We start from the raw sequence: 21,082 nt of genomic DNA, 5'->3' as shown, positions 1-21,082 counted from the left end.
TACAATCCCAAGAACACCATCCCCACCGTCAAACACGGAGGTGGAAACATTATGCTTTGAGGTTGTTTCTCTGCTAAGGGTACAGGACGACTTCACTGCATTGGCCAATGGACGGGGCCATGTACCATAAGATCTTGGACGAGAACCTCCTTCCCTCAGCCAGAGCACTGAGGATGGGTCGTGGATGGGTCTTCCAGCATGACAATGACCCAAAACATACAGCCAAGGCAACAAAGGAGTGGCTCAAGAAGAAGCACACTAAGGTCATGGAGTGGCCTAGCTAGTCTCCAGACCTTAATCCTATCGAAAATTTGTGGAGGGAGCTGAAGCTTCGAGTTGCCAAGCAAAAGCCTTGAAACCTTCAGGATTTGGAGAGGATCTGTAAAGAGGAGTGGACCAAAATCCCTCCTGAGATGTGTGCAAACCTGGTGACCAACTATAAGAAACATCTGACTTCTGTGCTTGCCAGCAAGGGTTTCTCCACCAAGTACTAAGTCATGTTTTGCTTGGGGATCAAATACTTATTTCCTTCGATCGAATGCAAATGAATTTATAACTTTATATAATGTGTTTTTTCTGGACTTCTTTGTTGATATTCTGTCTCTATTTGTTAAAATAAAAGTACCATAAAAATTATAGACCACTCATTTCTTTGTAATCGGGCAAACTAACAAAATCAGCAGGGGATCAAATAATTATTTCCCCCACTGTATGTAAGGAGAGACCAGATCCAGTGACGGCCTCATTAGAGTATTTGGAATATGTGTATAGAGTTAGTATGGCAACTAACCTACACCCATACGATAGATATGTCATCCTGCGGCCAAATTCTCAAACATACAAGACCCAGGTTATACAGAAATGGCACAGTGGGCTGCAATGACACAGAGATTAAGAGCATGCTGTGTAAACCAGATCCCAATAAAATAAAAAATAAAAAAATAAATAAAAAAGAGGAAGCTGTGAGAGAATATATGTGGAGCGCCTTGATGCAATGAACACGTATTTGCAAATAGACGATGTAAACTGTATGGTGGCCAGGGCCCAGCTCATGGCCGGCCTCCTCTCACACATCAGAGGGGTTATAGTGGGTGTAGTGGACATCGTGAGCACATGGAATGAAATAGTGGCAGCAGCTGTGAGAGCAGAAGCTGGTTTTGACCAGGTGGGTCGGGTAAGGGTAGTTGCTGAGGGGAGTAACAAAGGGGGTATATGCGACCAAGAATCAAGGATTCACAGGGGAGGATGTGACTCTTGAGATAGTCGCTGTTGACCCATGTATCAGAGAGAATAAATCCCCAGGGGGGGAAGTTCTCAGTGCTTGTGGCAGCCCAGGCTTGCAGGCTGCGGTGGGTAAACATGTGATAAAAGGGAAAATATTCCAACTCAACACTCTCCCAACCCCCCTTTCTCTCTCCACCCCTTCTGAGGGCAGCCAATTGACTTACCTCCCAGAGGACTGGGACCAAGTAAAGGTAAAGGGGAATTGTCAACAGGTCGCTGAGTAACAACCCCTTGGCCCAAAGGAGTATAACATCGAAAGGGTTTTCAAGGGTGGGTTGAGTGTTGATTGGCCATGGGATGAGTGCTGTGTACCAGACACTCGCACAGGAACCATTTACCCACAAGCACCCTGTTAAGAATTATTTTTAACCCCTCTGATTGTGCCTTGGGTCTCCTATAAACATTTCTCTGGGTCATGAGTCAGTCCCGAAATGGCCTCCGAACATGGTCTTGTTTCGTCTAAACATACCCTGTTGTACATACCCGACACCCTGTTGTAAATTAATTGCCTATCACCCAAAACAACAGATGGTCTGCACCAAGGACAAAGTCAATAAAGCTGTGTGTTCTGCTCTGAGATTTGAGAGTTAGTTATGCCTTCTGGCTGTGTCCGAGAAAGGTTTGACTTTCAGAAAAAGGAGAACGTCTCTAACCCTAACCCTTTTTCTGGACCCCAACACCCACCGTAGCTGTTGGACAAGCTAGTGATCAGAGGGCAAACCGGGGGGTGGGACAGAGAGCAGGCTTACCTGAGCGGCATGGTACTTGACCTTCCTGTTTTGAACAAAGGAATGATAGACACTGTGTCTACAGCTGTAGTTACTGCTTGGAATTCGACAACCGGGCAGGCTATGAGACTGTTGAAATATGCTGCTTGGGCTGTGCTAGCGGTAGCTGGGGGGGCTTTGTTGGTCCTACTGGCTTTTGATAAAAGCATTTGATAAAAGCATTTATGCTTAAGCGTGTGTATAGTGCAGACTTGCCCTCGGATGAGGTGCAGTTAATAAAAGCCACTGCACGAGTGTGAGTCGCCCTCAGGGAGGCAGAACTGGAGGGGAGTGGTACGGAGTTGGAGAGCCTCTTGTACAAACTTAAGGCCGAAAGGGGAAGTCTGGGTAAAAGCATGAGGAGGTGTATAGAGCCTTTATTTTTGTGGATCCCAGCAGAAAACCATCCTGGTGGCAAAGATTTAGGTTACTTGAGAGGCGGGAGCTCTGTACATTTCCACCAGTGTTCACGCTCAGGGCTAACGTTGAGTTACTAACTAGTAAGATTTTTCTTTTACTATCTGTTTTCTGTCTATCGCTCTCTCTGAGGTCCCCACCGAAGGGAAGGGCATGGTGGTCCCAAGCTCCAGTTGGAATGGCATTACCAGCTGCATAATGGAATTTACACAAATATGAAATATGGTTTGAAAGGGTGGACTGATAGATTGCATAAAAACTGTGAGTGAACTGTGTAACATGTATTGAGCAGCTATAGGCCTAGTTTCAAGTATGATGTGCTATTGCAGCTGAAGTTTTCTCAAGGCTCTGTGGAACACTCTCCCACGAGATAACATTGGGGTACACTGGTGGAAACTGGCAGCTGGCTTCGCATTCCAATCTCATTCCATTTTTCATCCAACGGAAAAAGACAAAAAAAATACTAACCCTAAATTCTCCTAACAGTAGACACAGAGTTGATGAGTGATGGAGCACAAACACACAGAGAGACAAACTGTAGCTGACAACCAGCAACACTACTCCCATTTTCCACCAGTCCAAGGCAATGCACAGTAACCATGACAATGGCAACATGTTACTCTTCTATCTCTCTAACTCCTTCCTCTCCCCCTCTCCATCTATGTCTCTGTAGAGAGACGTACTGAGAGAGATGTACTGTAGAAAGGAGGGATAGAGGGGCAAAGATGGAGGTGGGAGAAAGATATGGAGGAGGGAGAGATAGTGAGAGGGAGAGGCACAGAGAGATGGAGAAGTGTGAGGTAGCATTGGAGGAAAAAAAGTATAAAAGTGGGATGGAGAAAAGGCAGAGAAAAAGGCAGATATAGACAGGGGGGCAGAAAAACAGTAATAAGGGTAGAAGGAGGGAGAGAAGGTGGAGGGAGGGAAGGAGAGAGAGAGAGAAAATTGCTGCCCATGCCTATTCTCTGCTGACTCAAGCCCTGGTGGTGGACAGGAGCTGATGGGGTGATGAAGTGATAGAGGGATAGATGGATGGAGGGACAGAGGGAGGGATAGTTGTGAATTAATGCAGTAGCCCCGGCTCTAAGCCGGGCCACATTGAGATGGGCAATATTGACACACTTCTTAAGCACTGTTATGGCCAATTAGTGTTATGGCCAATAATGGCCAATAATGGCCAATTAGCCATTAATAATAATATGTGTGTTTTTCCACAGGATACACACACACACACACACACACACACACACACACACACACACACACACACACACTTACCATCCCCATGGATCGCATTAAAAAATAAAAGCAACCTCATCCACACATCACAAGTATGAGAGTGTGTGTGTGTATGTGTGTGTACCTTATAAACATCCAGTATTCCACACTGGTAGTCGAAGCGTGTGTATAGTTCATTGAGCATGGAGATGACCTGAATGGGCGTACACTGAGCACACACGGCTGTGAAGCCTACAATGTCAGAGAACAGCATGGTGACATCATTAAACTTCCTGGCAGGAACATAATGACCCTGCCACAACTTCTGAGCCACATCACCAGGAAAGATGGAGTACAGGAGGTCCACCGTTCTCCTTTTCTCCTCTTCCAAGGCCTGATGGGTCCGCTCTAGGGTGGCCTGGAAGAGGATTTAACATATAATTAACCAGGATAACATCACGTGTGGCATCATGGATGGGGATGTCTGATGTGCCTCTGCCCATCAGTTCCTCCAGTTTGTCAACACGGGGTGAACCCAAGAACATGAGAGAAGATGACTCCGGAACATGGATCATCTGACCCTTTACTTCCATCACCTGAGGGTAAGGGTGAGAGAGAGGAAGGGTGACAGAGAGGAGAACATCAGTGATGTGGATAATTCTGAGATGTGGATAATTTGAACCTCAATTTGACCCCCAACCTTACCTGAGAGAGTAGGAGCGAGGGATTTCAACTTTTATTAGCCTTTACTTGCTATGCTGGAATTCTACAGCACATTTGGTTAAATGTTCTGTACTCTCACCTGTCCTCTCTCCTCTGTCTTCACGCACACACTCACGGCTGCACGCACAAATGCACATTCACACACACACCAGATACTGTAAGTATTAAAAGCTCTGTGGATAGCTGAGCTGTACTTCTCACCCTCTCTCTCTCTCACTCTCTCTGCCTCTTTCTCCATTCCTCTCCCTCTCTCTCTGTGGTGTCAGATAGATTATTCCACCAGCGAACACACTGCAGCCCAGTGAAGCCTCGATTATTTATAAAAACCTCTCCTAGGTCTGCAAAATGCATACAACCTACAGAGGGCTAACACACACACACACACACTCACACAAACACAACAAACCTACAACCTACCAAGAGTCTAAGCACCAAGACAAGACATCAATATACAGAGCACAAACAATCTATATACTGTATAGAGAGACAGAGCACACAAACTCTTACACACACCATATACTGTGTTTTGTGATGTTGTTCTAATTCTATGACACACACACACACACAGTAGCAGAAATGTGCTGTGGGAGGATGTGAGCAGATGTTTTCTGAGGTTCTGTCTGGCAGAGTGGGAGGGGCAACAAGCCTGACACACTGGGAATCTCCATGGAGACAGGAAAACTGGGAACACCGGAACACACCTAGAACATTGTTCCTGAGGTTACTTTATTAGGGGTTCCAGCACTTGGTAATTGGTAGAGTTCTTATTATTATGGGTTCAAGCCTGAATGGCGCTTCACATTTCAAGCATTGGCGCTTCACATTTGACTATGGGTTGAAATACTTGTTTTATTCAAGAAAAAAAAAAGTATTGTGCCCAGATGCATATACTTTCAGTTTCTTATTGTACCTTATTCGATGTACAAATAAAATCAATTACATTTATGAAATTGTGGTGTTTTTTTTTTTTTTACAGTTGTCCCCAGGCGTCACTCTGGAGGCTTTGGTTAGTAATGAGGGCCTGGAGATTCTTGTACTAAGCAGCAAAGCTGCACAGAACCCTATTGTTATTGTTGGCGTTGCCTATTATGCACACCGTGTTATGCATTGTCATGCCATCTGGCCACAAGGTGGCGCATTACCATGCAATTGAACATGCACATTTGGAAAGGCAACAACCCTCACCCCGTATTTCGTGATGGGGAAACAAAGCTTTCGAATGCATTGAAGCTTTCCAACCAATTGTGTCGAAAATAGGTCAATTACTCTGGGCTTCAACACAGTGTACACTAATTCAGAGCAGCCAAATTATTATAGATGACGATGTCCCACACACCATAGTGTGAAGACAGCGCTGTAATAGTTGGTTTGTTAGGGGATAACTATTATTTATGTTTGAAAAAAATAAATAGGGAAAACATTTGTGTGGAACAACATTGCGTATGCCTTCACTGGATAGAATAATATCAAGAACTGTCTGTCTCCTATACAACAACCCTCGAAATGAGTTGGGTTTCGCCTCCCTCTTATTCTCAAACAAAACCAATACCAAACCAATCAGGTGGTAGTGTGACGAAACAAAGCTTTGGACGTCATTGATGACGTGTTTCTAATAAAGCGATACAAGGCACAATGTCTCGAATAAACTGCACAGTGAGTTCGACGCAAGCTCCGGAGCTTTGGTTTCAAATGTAACATCACTACCCGTATGACCGAGAATTCAGAAATTTGGTACATGCGTCTGTCTCTTCATAAAGAACAAAGGTGCTGTTGGTGTCCTGCAAAATATGTGGTGCAGTATTGTGCCATAGCTTAGACCCTGGACATGGCTGCTCGCAGTGTCCTGCGTAAGTAATGGGACAGTGAAGCATTTTTTCAGCTCTACTCTCCAAAAGTTTGGATTTTAAATCAAGTTGCAGTGCATGTGTGTTGTTTCCCCTCGGGGATCAATAAAGTACCTGTCTTCTTCTTAGAAGATTTTAGGCAAAAAGACCTCAAAACAAACAACAACTGAAGAGTATCACCAGAGAATATACCCAGCATCTGATGGGGTCAATGAGTCGCAGACTTCAGGCAGTGATGCAAACCATTGCGACAAAATACTAAACATGAGTACTTTATTTGGACATGAGTATTTATTTTTTCCAATATTTTTGGAGCCCTGAAATCGGGGGACTATGTTTAAAAAAAACTAAAAAAACGTTCTACTTTCTACTACAACCACACAGTAACTGTTTGATTTCAAATCCAAACTGTTGGAGTATAGAGCTAAAAGAAGGCATAATGCTTCCTCTTTCCAATTGTGGGGGGACATGCAGCGTTCGGCCTGTAGAGGGAGCTACAGGACCGTGGCCAGGGTTACGGAAGCGAGGCTTTGTTGCGCACCTGGTGCAAATGAAGCCTCGTTAACGAAATGGTTAAGATGTGTGTGCCTCTGCTTTCAGTAGGTGGGCTGGGAACGACGGAGACCAGGACAAACGGCTGAAAAGCTAAGAGACAAAGACAACGACGACTGAAAAGTCGACCACTCGAACTGTCAAAATAAATAAACGGGATATTCCCTATCGCAAGCACTGCACTGCGTCTGCCTCTGTGTACAACGGATAACGTTACATTGGCACCCAACGTGGGTCACAGAAGATGGAGACGTTAAGTGCGGCCATCGCCAGGATGACGATGATCCTGGAGCAGCAGGCCCACCTGCAGCAAGAGAACCAGACCGTGGTGGGGGAGATGGCGAAGACGAGGGCTCAGGACCGTACCCTCCTCCGGGAGCTCGTCGGGGCCATCAAAGCGGGGCCGGCGCCCGGGTCGGCACAAGGTCCCCCCAAGGTCCACCTCCAGAAAATGGGGGACCTGGACGACCCGGAGGCGTTCCTGGCGGTGTTCGAGGGAACGGCGAGGATCTCGGGGTGGCCGGACGGCGAGTGGGCATACCATCTGCTGCCCCTCCTGTCAGGGGAGGCGCAGCTCGCTGCCCACAGCCTGCCAGTGGCCGCCCAAAGGGATTACCCCTCCCTAGCCCGGGCAATTCGAGACCGCCTGGGCCTCACGCCGGAGGAACACCGTCGCCGGTTCCGGGCCCTGACGATGGAGGAGGGGAGCCGGCCCTTCGCCTACGCCCAGCGGCTGCGGGACAGCGCGTGGCGGTGGCTGGACCCGAGGAACAGCTCGGCGGAGGAGGTCGGGGACTGGGTGGTGTTGGAACAGTTCCTCACAGGGATCCCGGGTCCAGTACCACCGGCCCCAGGATCTCGCGGCCGCCGTGAGCTTGGCAGAGGACCATCTCTCCCTCCCACCGCGGGAGCCCCGACGACCAACTCCATCCGGCGCCCGGAAGGAGCCATGGGACCGGAAGGAGAGAGGCCGGCGCCCGCTCCGAGGACGAGATGGCAGGGGCGGGCATATCGAGAGCCAGCCCTGGTCCCACAGGAAGCACCCCGAGCGACAGGGGGGGTGTGTTGGCGATGCGGACAGCCGGGCCATGTACAAGCGGAGTGCCCAGTGATGGAGGTGGGGCAGGTCCTCCGCATTGGCGACATACCGGGCCCTCCCCCCGGACCAGGAGCGGTGTATCGTGTTCCGGTAAGGATACAACATGATACACACCAGGCGTTCTTGGATTCGGGCTGCATGCAGTCCATGATCCAGGAGCGCCTAGTTCGACCGGGGGCATTGTTAAAGGCATCGAGGGTGTTGGTGAAGTGCGTGCATGGGGACATCCACAAATACCCTGTGGTCACTATCGAAATTCATTATGAGGGAAAAAAACATAGTGTACAGGCGGCGGTTAGCCCGCGCCTCACGCATCCCCTGATTCTGGGTGTACATTGGGAGGGGTTTCCTCAAGCAGTAAAGAGGGCTACCGGGGTGCGTGCATGACAGAGAGGGAGGTGTGAGGCGTGTAATGTGCTCTGGGCTGAGGCGGCGCCTCGTGACACTGCCGAGGAGCCGGAGCCGGCGGGGGGGGTCTCAACCCGAGATTTCCCCGCCGAACTATCCGCTGCTAGGTGACTTCCCCCTCAAAGCAGTCTCGTGACGAGACCCTACGATCGGCCTATGACCAAGTGATAGCAATTGATGGTACTTTGGTATGGCCAGACACAGTGCGCGCCCACCCCTATTTTGCGATTATCAGCGACAAGTTATACAGAGTAAGTCGTGACTCACATAGCCAGGAGGAAGTAACCCAGTTGTTGGTTCCCCGTAGCCGCCGGGAAATGGTCTTCCAGGCGGCTCATTTCAACCCCATGGCGGGCCATTTAGGTTATGATAAGACACTAAACCGTATAATGGCTCAATTTTATTGTCCGGGAATTTGGGCAGAGGTGCGTAGGTGGTGCGCTTCCTGTCGCGAATGTCAATTGGTAAATCCCCCAGCCATTCCCAGGGCCCCGTTGCGGCCCTTACCATTGGTCGAGAACCCGTTCGACCGCATTGCCATGGACATTATCGGGCCATGTGATCGGTGTACACAGGGGTATCGATTTGTGTTGATCTTGATAGATTACGCAACCCGATACCCCGAGGCAATACTGCTGCGCAATATTTCTGCCATGAGTGTAGCGCAGGCATTGTTTCAAGTGATCTCCCGGGTGGGAATCCCGGAAGAGATTCTCACCGACCAGGGCACCAATTTTATGTCACGCACTCTCAGGGAACTATACGGGTTGTTGAACATCAAGGCGATTCGAACAAGTGTGTACGACCCGGCCACGGATGGCCTTTGTGAGCGGTTTATTCGGACCTTGAAATCAATGATCCGGACGTTTGTACACGAGGATAGTCGGAATTGGCATAAATGGCTAGATCCCCTGCTGTTTGCGGTACGGGAAGTCCCCCAAGCTTCCACCGGGTTTTCCCCGTTTGAATTACTCTACGGGCGTAAGCCCCGGGGTGTTCTAGACCTTCTTAAAAAAAATTGGGAGGAAGGGTCTAGCGACAGTAAAAGTGAGATTCAATACGTCCTGGACTTGCGCAGAAAGCTCCACGCCCCAGGGGTTATCTCACGCGAGCATTTGCAGCAAGCCCAGGAGCGTCAAAAGCGCCTATACAACAGGGGAACTAACCTGCGAGAATTTACACCGGGAGACAAGGTCCTCGTACTGTTACCCACCTCCAGCACGAAATTACTCGCGAAGTGGCAAGGGCCGTTTGTGGTCACCGTTTGTGGCCTGTACACAAACGAGACATTGTGTGCAAGGAATTGGAGGCCATGCTGGAGCTGGGTGTGGTCGAGGAGTCCCACAGTGACTGGTGTAGCCCCATCGTGCTTGTCAACAAGCCGGATGGGTCTATACGGTTCTGTGTGGATTATAGAAGGGTTAATGCGGTCTCCAAATTCGATGCCTACCCGATGCCCCGGGTTGACGAGCTCTTCGACCGGCTTGGCACGGCCACATTTTTTACGACATTGGATTGTACGAAGGGATACTGACAGATTCCCCTCTCGCCGGTATCCCGGGAGAAGACTGCATTCTCCACTCCGCTCGGGCTATACCAGTTCACGGTGCTCCCTTTTCAGCGCCTCATGGACCGCATTCTGCGGCCGCATTCTGCCTATGCTGCTGCCTACCTGGATGACATTGTCATTCACAGTGACACCTGGGCGCAGCATGTGCAGAGTGTGGCTGCTGTTCTGCGGTCCCTGAGGCAGGCGGGGCTGACGGCCAACCCGAAAAAGTGTGTGATCGGGCGGAGGGAGATCCGGTATCTGGGGTACCACTTGGGTCGAGGGGAGGTGCGGCCGCAGGTTGAAAAGACTGCGGCCATCACCGCCTCTCCGCGGCCCAGGACAAAGAAGGAGGTGAGGGCGTTCCTGGGGCTGGCTGGCTATTACCAGTAGTTCGTGCCGGGTTTCTCCGAGCTGGCCAGTCCCTTGACGAACCTCACCCGGAAGGGTGCCCCAGGTCCGGTCCAATGGTCGGGCCAGTGCCAGGCGTCGTTCGAGGCCCTTAAGGGCGCTCTTTGTGGAGAAACGGTCCTGTATGCGCCTGATTTTAACCTCCCTTTCTCCCTACAGACGGACGCGTCGGATAGAGGCCTGGGAGCAGTGCTGACCCAGCGGGTGGAGGGCGCTGACCGGCCGGTGCTGTACCTGAGCCGCAAACTATCGGAGAGGGAGGGCCGGTACAGCACGGTGTAGAAGGAGTGCCTTGCTATCAAGTGGGCGGTCGGCGCCCTTCGCTCCTACCTGCTGGGTCGCGCTTTCACCCTCTTTTCTGACCATGCTCCCCTCCAGTGGCTCCACCGCATGAAGGATGTGAACGCGAGGATCACCCGGTGGTATCTCGGTCGTGCACAGACCGGGGGCGCAGATGGTCGTGGCAGACTTCCTCTCCCGTGCAGGGGGGGGGGGAGTAGGTTGTGTGGTGGAAGTCTAGGATTTACCACTCTGTACTTTAGCTCTTCGGAGGTAAGAATCAAGAAACAAGTCCTGAGTAGCCACAATATCTGAGTCCGGTATTTATTGCTTGCAAACAAGAGACAAGAGCGTAACAGCAGCCCAGCGTAGAACCGGGGGTCCGTTCAGCACAAGTCTAAAGAGACAATGATCAGGTTCGTCTTTTATACAGTTTAAACATAATACAGGCGCCGCCAAGGCTATCGGCTGATGGGCCTGTGCTTACGTGAGAAAGGGCGGGAGAGAATGAACAATGGGGAGACTTTCTTATTGATTAATCGCCGTTCAACATTTCACACCTATCGACAGGATGCGCCTGTCCCCCCACTATTGCTCTCTCCTACCACTCCCTCAGAGATCACCGCTGTTCATATGGTAAATCATACAGTGCTTCTCAGAACAATGGCTATAGAACTTATGAGGAGTGGCAAGAGAAAATGTCATCACAGTAGTTACACAAAGTTGTATCAGTCATATGAAAGTGTATAACCTGAAAATAGTTCTATGAATGTATTTTCCATAACAATCCCTCCTTTTAACATTTAATTCCTTGAATGTTAACAACACTTCAGCCTAAATATCATATTTCACTGGACAGAGGTTCTCATATCCTCCTCATCAAATAAGTTAAACCCGGGAAAGGGATCCAGGTTAGAAAAGTCATCCCCTGTCTCCATTCGTTCGAGCACCATGTTAGTTGTCATTATATGGGTGGCCGCCCTCCTTATACATGCCTTGCCAACCACCGACATCACTATATAACTATTTTTCATCAAGAAAGCGATAAGTGCACACCTGATTAAGGGCGTCACATAGGCTAAATAGCAAGTTCCACCTGCATTTTTAGGTACACAACTGTAAGCTTTTGGACCGCAGACTAAGTACACTTGCTCTGGCAGTGGTTTAGCTACGGTGAGGTCGAATTGGGTTTAGTTTCCTGCGTTATCATGAACAATCACTCTTTCCCAGATAAAATTTGCCTCTTGTCTTATTAGAGAACAGTATGTCACATTATGTAGCTCATATACAGCCACTCCGTAGGCCGCAATCATCTCGGCGGCTTCATGGTGTTTCAATTATGTTGGAATCAGAGGTTACTAGCACGTGATTCTTGTTGGAGCCCTGCGGTGGCTCAGTGTTGTCCTTGTCTTGGGCCTTGCTGCTTCTCTCCTCCTGGCTGGTCATGCCTGGTCCTGTCGTGTTCTGGTCATGCCTGGTCCTGGCCGCTGATGTCTAGTCTCGCTGGGTCGCTCCTGGTCTGCCCGCTGACGTCTAGTCTCGCTGGGTCGCTCCTGGTCTGCCCGCTGATGGCTGGTCTCACTGGGTCGCTCCTGGTCTGCCTGCTGACGTCCCCACTGGTCTCTCCAGTGGTGGTGCCTTCTTGCCGTGTGTGGCATGTACCCACGTGCCTCTCTCTGCAGACTGCATGACGAGATGTACCTGGAAAAGGACCCAACCACCATGGACTGCTCCAGTGTTTTCTCCTGCAGTTCTTGATCAGCACCCACTCCCCTTGCTGGATGTCGTGGAGAGGTCCCCCTAGTGGTGTGAGGAGTGCCTCCCTCATGGTTCTGTGGATGCCTCTTAAAACTCTGGTCAAGTTAGCACAGCATGTTAGCATAGAGTAATTCACGTAGCATTGGTCTACCAGTCAGGATCCCATGAGGAGACAGGCCGTTCTTTGCCCTAGGCCTCCCTCGCCTAGCTGTGAGAATCAATGGAAAAGCTTTAGCCCAGTTCAGTCCAACTTCTTCACAGAAAACATGCCCACAAAAACTAAACAATATTTCTTTCCCTCGCAGGGGTTTAACTCAACAAAACAACAAAGTTCATCATAACATGATCAAATGGGCCATCAGGGGGAGGATGGCTTGATTGGGGAACCATTTGCCCTCTTTCTACACTATGCCAAATTCTGTGAATAATGCTTATTTACAATATCCGTCATCCCCCCTTTTGACACATGATCTTCTCCATGTGACAACACTTCATGAAAATAAAATAGACATTTGGTAAACATGGGTTATCATTTTAGGCCAACCCAAAACAAAAACTAAAAAATATATAACAGGTGTTTCTGAGTAATTATCTTAGGTATTTTAGTAAATGTGTCTATTCTGTTTGTACTCTGGCTTTTGCCCTCCCTGGTGAGCTTATGGCCCAAAAACAAACAACAACAACAACAACCTTTACAAATAGTATTCTCTGCAAGCTTGCCTTGTGGCTCTGTTCTGTCAAATATGTTAAGGGTGCCTACCCCCTTTCAACACCAAATTCTTACTGAATAGATACTAAATTTATCTCTTATAGCTGCCCAAATACTGCTGGGTTTTCACGTAGCCCCTAGGGGCTCTAGACCATGTATCTATCTATAAATCAATCAATCAATCAACCTACCTATCTATCTATCTATACCTATCTATATATATATATATCATATCATATCATATCACTTATCCTTAAAGCGAAATGCGAACCAGAACTGGAATCCTTATGTACAGGAATACTGGAGAACGCATTAGCTAGGTCGACCACTGAGAAATATGTAGCATTACTTCGTATATGTGTAATTAGTATATGGATCCGTAACAATAGGGGCGCGCGCTTGGACTGCTTCATTAACCTTTTTAAGATCCCGAACAAAGCGCCAGGTTTGTGGTTGGCCTTCCTGTCTGGCCTCTTTTACGGGGACAAACGGCTGTCAGGACATGGAACAATAATGCCTCTTTCCAATAATGCCTAAAAAGCTAGTGTAAATATCATCTATGGCTTCTCTCTGAACCAAACGTTTCCAACACTCATCCTGAATTTCCGAGACCTTAGCTATACAATGAAAATTATCTTTATCATACACTGTGAATCTCTCTTTTACCCCTCTTCCCTCTGCTCCGACTATGGTGATTACCCTTCCACTGAGTTTCGGTGGGGGTTGCCAATCTTCTGTTCTTAAGACAGAGTACCCTGCTCCTGAATCTATTAACAAATGTAACCGATCTGCCAGCCACCTTCAATGTTATTCTAGGTAGTACCTCATATGTACTTTCTTTCCTAATAGCCTGTATGTCTAGTTGTGGTGTACGTGTGTGCTTGCGTATTGGTTTTATCTCACCGGGTTATGCTGTCGATGGGACCTCTCCCGCCTCCTCTGACCGTCAACCGCCCTCTCGCTCCGTTCCCCTCGGATTGTTGACAGTAATCCCTTGTTCATAGCTCCGTTTCTCTCCTTCCGCTGACTCGGGACAGTCTTTTATCCAGTGGTCTTCCGCTTGGCAGCGGAAACACCCATGCCGTTTCTTGTACCTGTAATGATCGTTCTTGTTGCGCCTGCCTCCGAACTTTCCTCGCTCCCGATCACGTACTCCTCTGGCTTGGTCGTAGTGGTTAAGTTGGGCCAACTGCAACCTCGTTTCCCTTTTCTCTTTAGTTTTCCCTTTCTCGGCTTTCTGGTTTTCTACCACCCTCTCGGCGTGTTTAATGTACGGCCAGACCTCTCTCATCCTCCCGGTGTCATAGATGATGCAATTGTTCTTCACGTAATCCTGAATATCTGGCAAAAGTCCCGCTATAAAGTTATGTTTGCACTGTTGTTCCCAGGGAGTGTCATCCGCCCCATTGGGTCTGGCCTGGCCACTATGGTCCCCAAACACTTTCTCAAAGCGCAGTCGGAATTCGCTTACTTTCTCGCCCGCTTTCTGATGGCAGTCTTTGATTTTCTCCCAGTTCATTCGCAAAGGGAAAGTCTCTCTGATCCGATCATACAATGCGCGCACGGCCGTTCGGTAGTAGGTCCCCTCTTCGTTACTCCATGCGACAGAATGCTGGGGCCAGGTCCCCTTTACTAATGTCCACCTGAGCATAAGGGCTTTCATCATTACCATCTCGATTTCGGCGGAGTTGGGTTTGTATTGGCTAATTAGCAGTTCGAGGGCTGTGACAAGCCTCTCTCCCCCTTCCTTGTCGGGGTTCGGGAGTGCTCCCGCCACCTCTCTCAGATCGGCGGGCGGTATTTGGCTGACCGTCCATCCCAGCTTGCGGATTAGTCACCTCCACCATGGGGAACATGCCCTGGCTGCCGGGGTCGTGGCTGTGTTGTCTCGTTCTCGAAGATATCGGCGAGGTCGGCGCTGGGTTCGGGCAAGCCATATCTGCCCGTGGTGCTGTCAGGGGTCTGTAGGGTGGAGGACGGACAGAGGAGCAGTCGAGATCCGCATCAACCTGTTCGGACAAGAATACTATAGGACACTGGTTAGAAAGCCCTGGCCTATCTGACTCAACTTGTGGTTCCTTTCCTGATTCAACTGGCTTTACCTTCTCGAATTCAACTTGCTTTACCTTACCAGCAGCATGATTTCCAAGCCTATCTCCCAGTATGCTAATCTGTCTCTGGCTAAAACTCCCATTCAATGGAAAACCGAAAATCTCCCACATTGGCAATTGTTCACATGTCCATCGACCATATTTTTCAATCATTATCTTAGCGCATCCCTCCGTGCTCGAAGGCAGCGGGTTTGCTTTACTGGCCGCTTCCCCCATTATCAATTAGTGTAGCAACTTTTTCAGGTATTTCAAAAAGGTTAAGTGTCGTCAACGACAATAGGTGAGTTCCTTACCTTTTATTCATGTGTCTCCACACCGGTCTTTACGCGTTTCATACAAATTCTAACTATTAGGTATACCAAAAAATTATAATAGAAAATATATATATATTCATATATGTGTGCCTTCCACACGTTGAGTGCCCCCGACACCACTTCTCGAAGTGTCAATCAGCCCGTCGGCTCTTAGCAACAAGTTTATCTAGATTAAAAACAAAAACAGAAACATACACAAACAACAAAACAAAAACAGAAACACACATAAACAACAAACTGCAGACCTATTACCAAAATAGGATTTTCAACAGTATTTTACAACTGCAGACCTATTACCAAAATAGGATTTTCAACAATACACCCACACCAAATAGGATTTACAACTGCAGACCTATTACCAAAATAGGATTTACACTGAATATCAGCGACCCAGCACCTAGCTGGGGTTTTTGCTAGCACCTCTCTCTCTTTTTTTTTTTTTACAAATATTGTGGTCTTCCCTCTTCCGAGTTCAATGTCTTTATGGACTCGCCGTGCCTGAAAACGCCGTCTCTCTCCTTTCAGGCGCCTTTTCTCTCAACCTTTGCGTTCTGAACTTTCAAAGGGAGGATTTCGGCTCCAGGAATATATCCTGACCGTATACGAGTTGACCTTCTTGGCAGAGAGACGACGAAATCAGGGCAGGCGATCCCGGATCGAGCCCCCAAATTGTGGTGGAAGTCTAGGATTTACCACTCTGTACTTTAGCTCTTCGGAGGTAAGAATCAAGAAACAAGTCCTGAGTAGCCACAATATCTGAGTCCGGTATTTATTGCTTGCAAACAAGAGACAAGAGCGTAACAGCAGCCCAGCGTAGAACCGGGGGTCCGTTCAGCACAAGTCTAAAGAGACAATGATCAGGTTCGTCTTTTATACAGTTTAAACATAATACAGGCGCCGCCAAGGCTATCGGCTGATGGGCCTGTGCTTACGTGAGAAAGGGCGGGAGAGAATGAACAATGGGGAGACTTTCTTATTGATTAATCGCCGTTCAACATTTCACACCTATCGACAGGATGCGCCTGTCCCCCCACTATTGCTCTCTCCTACCACTCCCTCAGAGATCACCGCTGTTCATATGGTAAATCATACAGTGCTTCTCAGAACAATGGCTATAGAACTTATGAGGAGTGGCAAGAGAAAATGTCATCACAGTAGTTACACAAGTTGTATCAGTCATATGAAAGTGTATAACCTGAAAATAGTTCTATGAATGTATTTTCCATAACAGTTGTCGGCCGTCGTGTCCCCGGCTTGTGTCGGGCGGTGGGGGTATGTGGGGGGACATGCAGCGTTCGGCCTGTAGAGGGAGCTACAGGACCGAGGCCAGGGTTATGGAAGCGAGGCTTTGTTGCGCACCTGGTGCGAATGAAGCCTCGTTAACGAAATGTTTAAGATGTGTGTGCCTCTGCTTTCAGTAAGTGGGCTGGGAACGACGGAGACCAGGACAAACGGCTGAAAAGCTAAGAGACGAAGACAACGACGACTGAAAAGTCGACCACTCGAACTATCAAAATAAATAAACGGGATATTCCCTATCGCAAGCACTGCGTCTGCCTCTGTGTACAACGGATAATGTTACACCAATACTTATGGAGGGCACTATATATATATATTTTTTTTTATGCAAAAGTTCAGGTAATATACTGTGTTGTAGGGGTGGAGAGGTCTGACGAGAAGGAGCCCAGGTGTACCCTGAAGAGATGGGTCTTTAGTCCACGGTGGAAGATACAGTAGGGAGTTACTCTGTCGTCCTGACTGGTGGTTCCACCACTGGGCTCATTCCACCACTGGGGCGCCAAGACAGAGAAAAGCCACAACTGATCTGAGCAGGAAGAAAGATGCATACCTTATTTCCCTATAATAAACTTTTGAGGGTAGTCGCGTAGCTAAACTGTCTCTCCGGATGCCCACATTTTCCATGTTGTTTACCGCTACATTGGTCAGCTAGCCCCAAGAATTTGTCAGCTAGCCACAAAAGAAGACAACTACCAGAAGGCTATACTACGAATCAAGCTTTACATATTCAGGATCATCCAAAGTTAGCTGGCTTGAGTTATCATCAAGTTCAGGTTCAGGCTTCCTCTATGTCACGAACATGGATCCTGATTCAATACCTGCTGCCAATTCAAGCCAGACTTCAGTAGTGCTGAACCTCAGTCAATAGGTTACATTCAGAGAATCGAACACTGATGTCAATGTAGAAAGCAGTGAGTCTGTGCCACGTTTTGACTTCAAATATTGAACCCAACTAGAATTCAGGCGGGGCTAGGCGAGAACAGTCAGGGGCAGTGTTATCTGTGCAGTCTCAAGTTGGACAATGAAGTGCAATTCTGACTGCACGGCTTGAAAACATGGCAATGACGACATGGCTGCTATTGAAATCCTCAATAGAATTGTCCTATGAATTCTCTTTAAAAATCACCACATAACACAACCATCAACTGAACATACTGTGCATCTCAAATACCCTAATGATTGATATCCTACCACAGTCTACACACTGTGGCATATAGGGCTTTTCCTAGTTTAGGTACACATGTAATGTGTCAAGAAAACATACATGATTGGCCATTAAAAGTGCCTCCCACAATGAAGTGAGAAGTGACTGCTGGGCTGCACAGCGCCTTGCTCTAAAAACTGTGTGACTCTCAAGTGGCTGATCAGTGGCTGCTCAAAACGGATGCTATCAAACACGCTCATCGAATGTCAGCTAATTTAGCTTGCTTGAATCCATGCCTTAATAACAATTTTATTATTGAATAAATTGTTCATGCAAGTAAATTTTACTCTGTCAGCCTACATGTATCAGCGATCATTTTGACAATGTTTTAGCACATGATAATATTTGATAAATATATTTGGGTTATCCCGAGTTGGAGCTAAATTTGGTCCCTTAGCTCGCTTCATAGTATACCCATAGTATCAGGAAGAGAACAGACAACAGAAGAACAGAAAAATAACACATATCTAAGCCCCTAACAACAAAACAAACCCAACCAGGAAAAAAGGAGGAAAAGGGAAGAGGACACGTTAAAAAAGGAATTGAGATCTAACATGAAAAGAAGAATGGGAGTAAAGAACAAAAGAAGAGAGAGATAATCCTTAAATAAGATAGCCCAGAGGAACACAACAACAAGCAGGATACGTATAGAAGAAAATACTTGCAAAAATGAATGCTAAAATAAGAGGAAGAGAAGAGGGTGAGGAGAAGAGAAGAAAGCAGAGAGGAGGAGAGGTGCTTTAGGTTCCTGACAGAGCTGACAGCAGATCAGTTCAGATGCTGTTATACAAGAGGCTAATTTTAGCCTTTTTTTCGGACTTGCCCACCCACACCCAGGCACTTTTCTCTGTGGTATAGTCTGTTTTTCTGAGAGAGATGAGTTCAGAGCATCACATCTCTCAAAGACTACCGTATGTCAGAGAACAGAATCTGAGTTGAGATGAGAGTGATGGTCTAAAGTTGCACTTTGGCTGCTTCATGCTCACCCAAACTGCATGTTTCCCTTTTACACACAGACACACAGTAAACACAAGCACAGGTTATAGCAGTTCTTAGCTACATTCTCATCCCTACATGTATTGCAGCCTTCTAAATCCTGGAACGAAAACAAATCAATAAACACCTTCTCCTTGGTGCCGGGCTGTGTGGAGTCTGGCCGCGTGCAAATGGTGAAGGGGGAGGTCAGCCGGAGCAGTATGCCATGGTAGGAGGGCTCCATCCTGGGGGACACGATCTCAAAGCAGTCCCTGAAGGACAGGGTCTGATGAAGCTCAATGCGTGCCTGCCTCCTCAGACCTTCCCCCAGCTGGAGGAGCTCCATGTGGGGCCCCAGGACCAGGTGGAAAGGGAACGCCCGGTACAACGTAGCCAGACCAATACGCAGGTCAATGGGGGAGAGAGAGAGGGAGAGGGAGTTGCGCCCAGATGGAGGAACAGAGATAGAGGAAAGAGAGGGGGAGGTTTCTCGGATGAGGAAGGACAGACAGACTGGAGGAGAGGAGTTTAGTAATGGAGATAGGGGCGAGGGGCAGGGGGAGGGAGATGGGCAGACACACACACACACACACACACATAGTGCGAACTGTCGCCGAGGGCGAGTCTAGTATGGCCTTCCCCCGGCCTGAGCACCACTCCCAGAGTTACCCAGGTTACAACAGGTTGGGCCCGAAGGCTGAGAGGGGTCCTGAGGCGAAGCGCAAAGCTCCCGGGAAACCCACAAGAGGCCAGGGGGCGCAAGAAAAGAAGGAGGTTACACCACCGCCCCCGCCAACTTCACAGGCCCTGTTGGAACTAGAGGATACGACTGAGGATGATCCTAAAATAGTAATTATGATACCAGAGGATGACCAAATGCCAATCCTCACTCTAGAGACAGGGATCTTATCGGAGACCATACCGCGGAGTCCTTCACCAGAAATGTCTGGCGAGGCTGACTTCACGGATCTACTCTACGAGTTGTACCGGCTACAGCTGGAGATGTCAAACCTGGTGCTGGAAGAGGGGACGGAGCCGTTCATCAGCTCCACCTTCCAGGATCAGTAAATGATAAGTTGATTCAAAAATGTGTAATTGCATAATGGCCTATAGATGATAAGTTGATTCAAACATATGCGACAGCCTAACTGCATAGACGTAACTAGAGTGAGAGTGCTTGACCCCGTGTCACCATATCTGCTTAGGCCTCATCGTGATGACGGCCCGCTATCAAAGAAAGTGCTAAGAATATGAGAATACCCATGTTTGATTGTGTAATCTTACTTAGAGATGATCACTGAAGTAAGGTACTATATTACTGAAAGTTGTAGTCATGGGTACAAAGATTAATCACTGCAAGAAAGGGGATATTGTGTAAGGCCTGCCGGGAGAGGCAGGTCAGGTGGTGGAAAGTCCCCAACAGGAAAGTACCATGGTGTCCAAAATCAAGTGTGAACATGTTGAAGATGTGTAAAACTAATAGTATGAAGAATAGATTGATTTACTGGTTTTGGATCCTTTAAAATGCCTGATTATTATATTGTTATACAGTTGGAGAATGTGTTGGTGTGATAGGGCCTGAAAGCCATACTTATTGAGGGACAGAGAAAATTTCCTAGTCTTAGTGTTGCGAAATCTGGTGTTATTGCAATACCCATTTCCTCTTTTTTATTTTTATATTCTCTGAAAAAAATACTTTGCAGGCCTGCTCTGCAGAACATAGACACACACAATGGAAACTTAGACACACAATGTTCAGACATAGACACACATACACAAGGTAGAGAGGTACTTTTGGCAAGGGTATAAAACGAGCTCCCCAGAGCATTTCGCTGGGCGCGCACCCTGCTGCGGAGCGTAATACCTGAAGCATCGGAGCAGGAGAGAGTGTGTTGGAGACCAAGCCCAGAGATCATACTCTGATCAAATTCTGACTCACGAATTGCAACCGCTGAACAGCTATTGAGGACAAGTTTCTTGACAGTACTTGGACAACATTTCTGTAGGATTTAGCAAGTTACTAGACCACACTCTGCTGTTCCTCCCTCAGCACTAGGCATCGTCCTTAGCTGTTGAGGCTGTGGTAGTGAGTAAGACTGGGGTCTATTATTATAGGTTTTCACAAGTTCCTGGATCACAATTAGACATATTATTATAGGTT

The 21,082-nt window shown here is 47.9% G+C and overlaps 1 pseudogene across 1 annotated transcript; it reads right to left on the bottom strand.

Moving 5' to 3' along the window:
• Positions 1 to 1,066: 1,066 nt before the first annotated feature.
• Positions 1,067 to 19,441, bottom strand: LOC310824038 (guanylate cyclase soluble subunit alpha-2-like; annotated as a pseudogene). Its single transcript has 4 exons — positions 19,070 to 19,441; positions 3,832 to 4,282; positions 1,449 to 1,459; positions 1,067 to 1,187 (listed from the first exon to the last, which is right to left on the bottom strand). The product of its transcript is annotated as a guanylate cyclase soluble subunit alpha-2-like (transcript).
• Between the last annotated feature and the right edge of the window lie 1,641 nt (positions 19,442 to 21,082).

Source organism: Argentina silus (assembly GCF_951799395.1).
Source record: "Argentina silus genome assembly, chromosome: Y".
NCBI classification, from domain to species: Eukaryota; Metazoa; Chordata; class Actinopteri; order Argentiniformes; family Argentinidae; genus Argentina; species Argentina silus.
The sequence above is the reverse complement of the archived record's forward strand: the minus strand, read 5'-3'. Positions and strand labels throughout refer to the sequence as shown.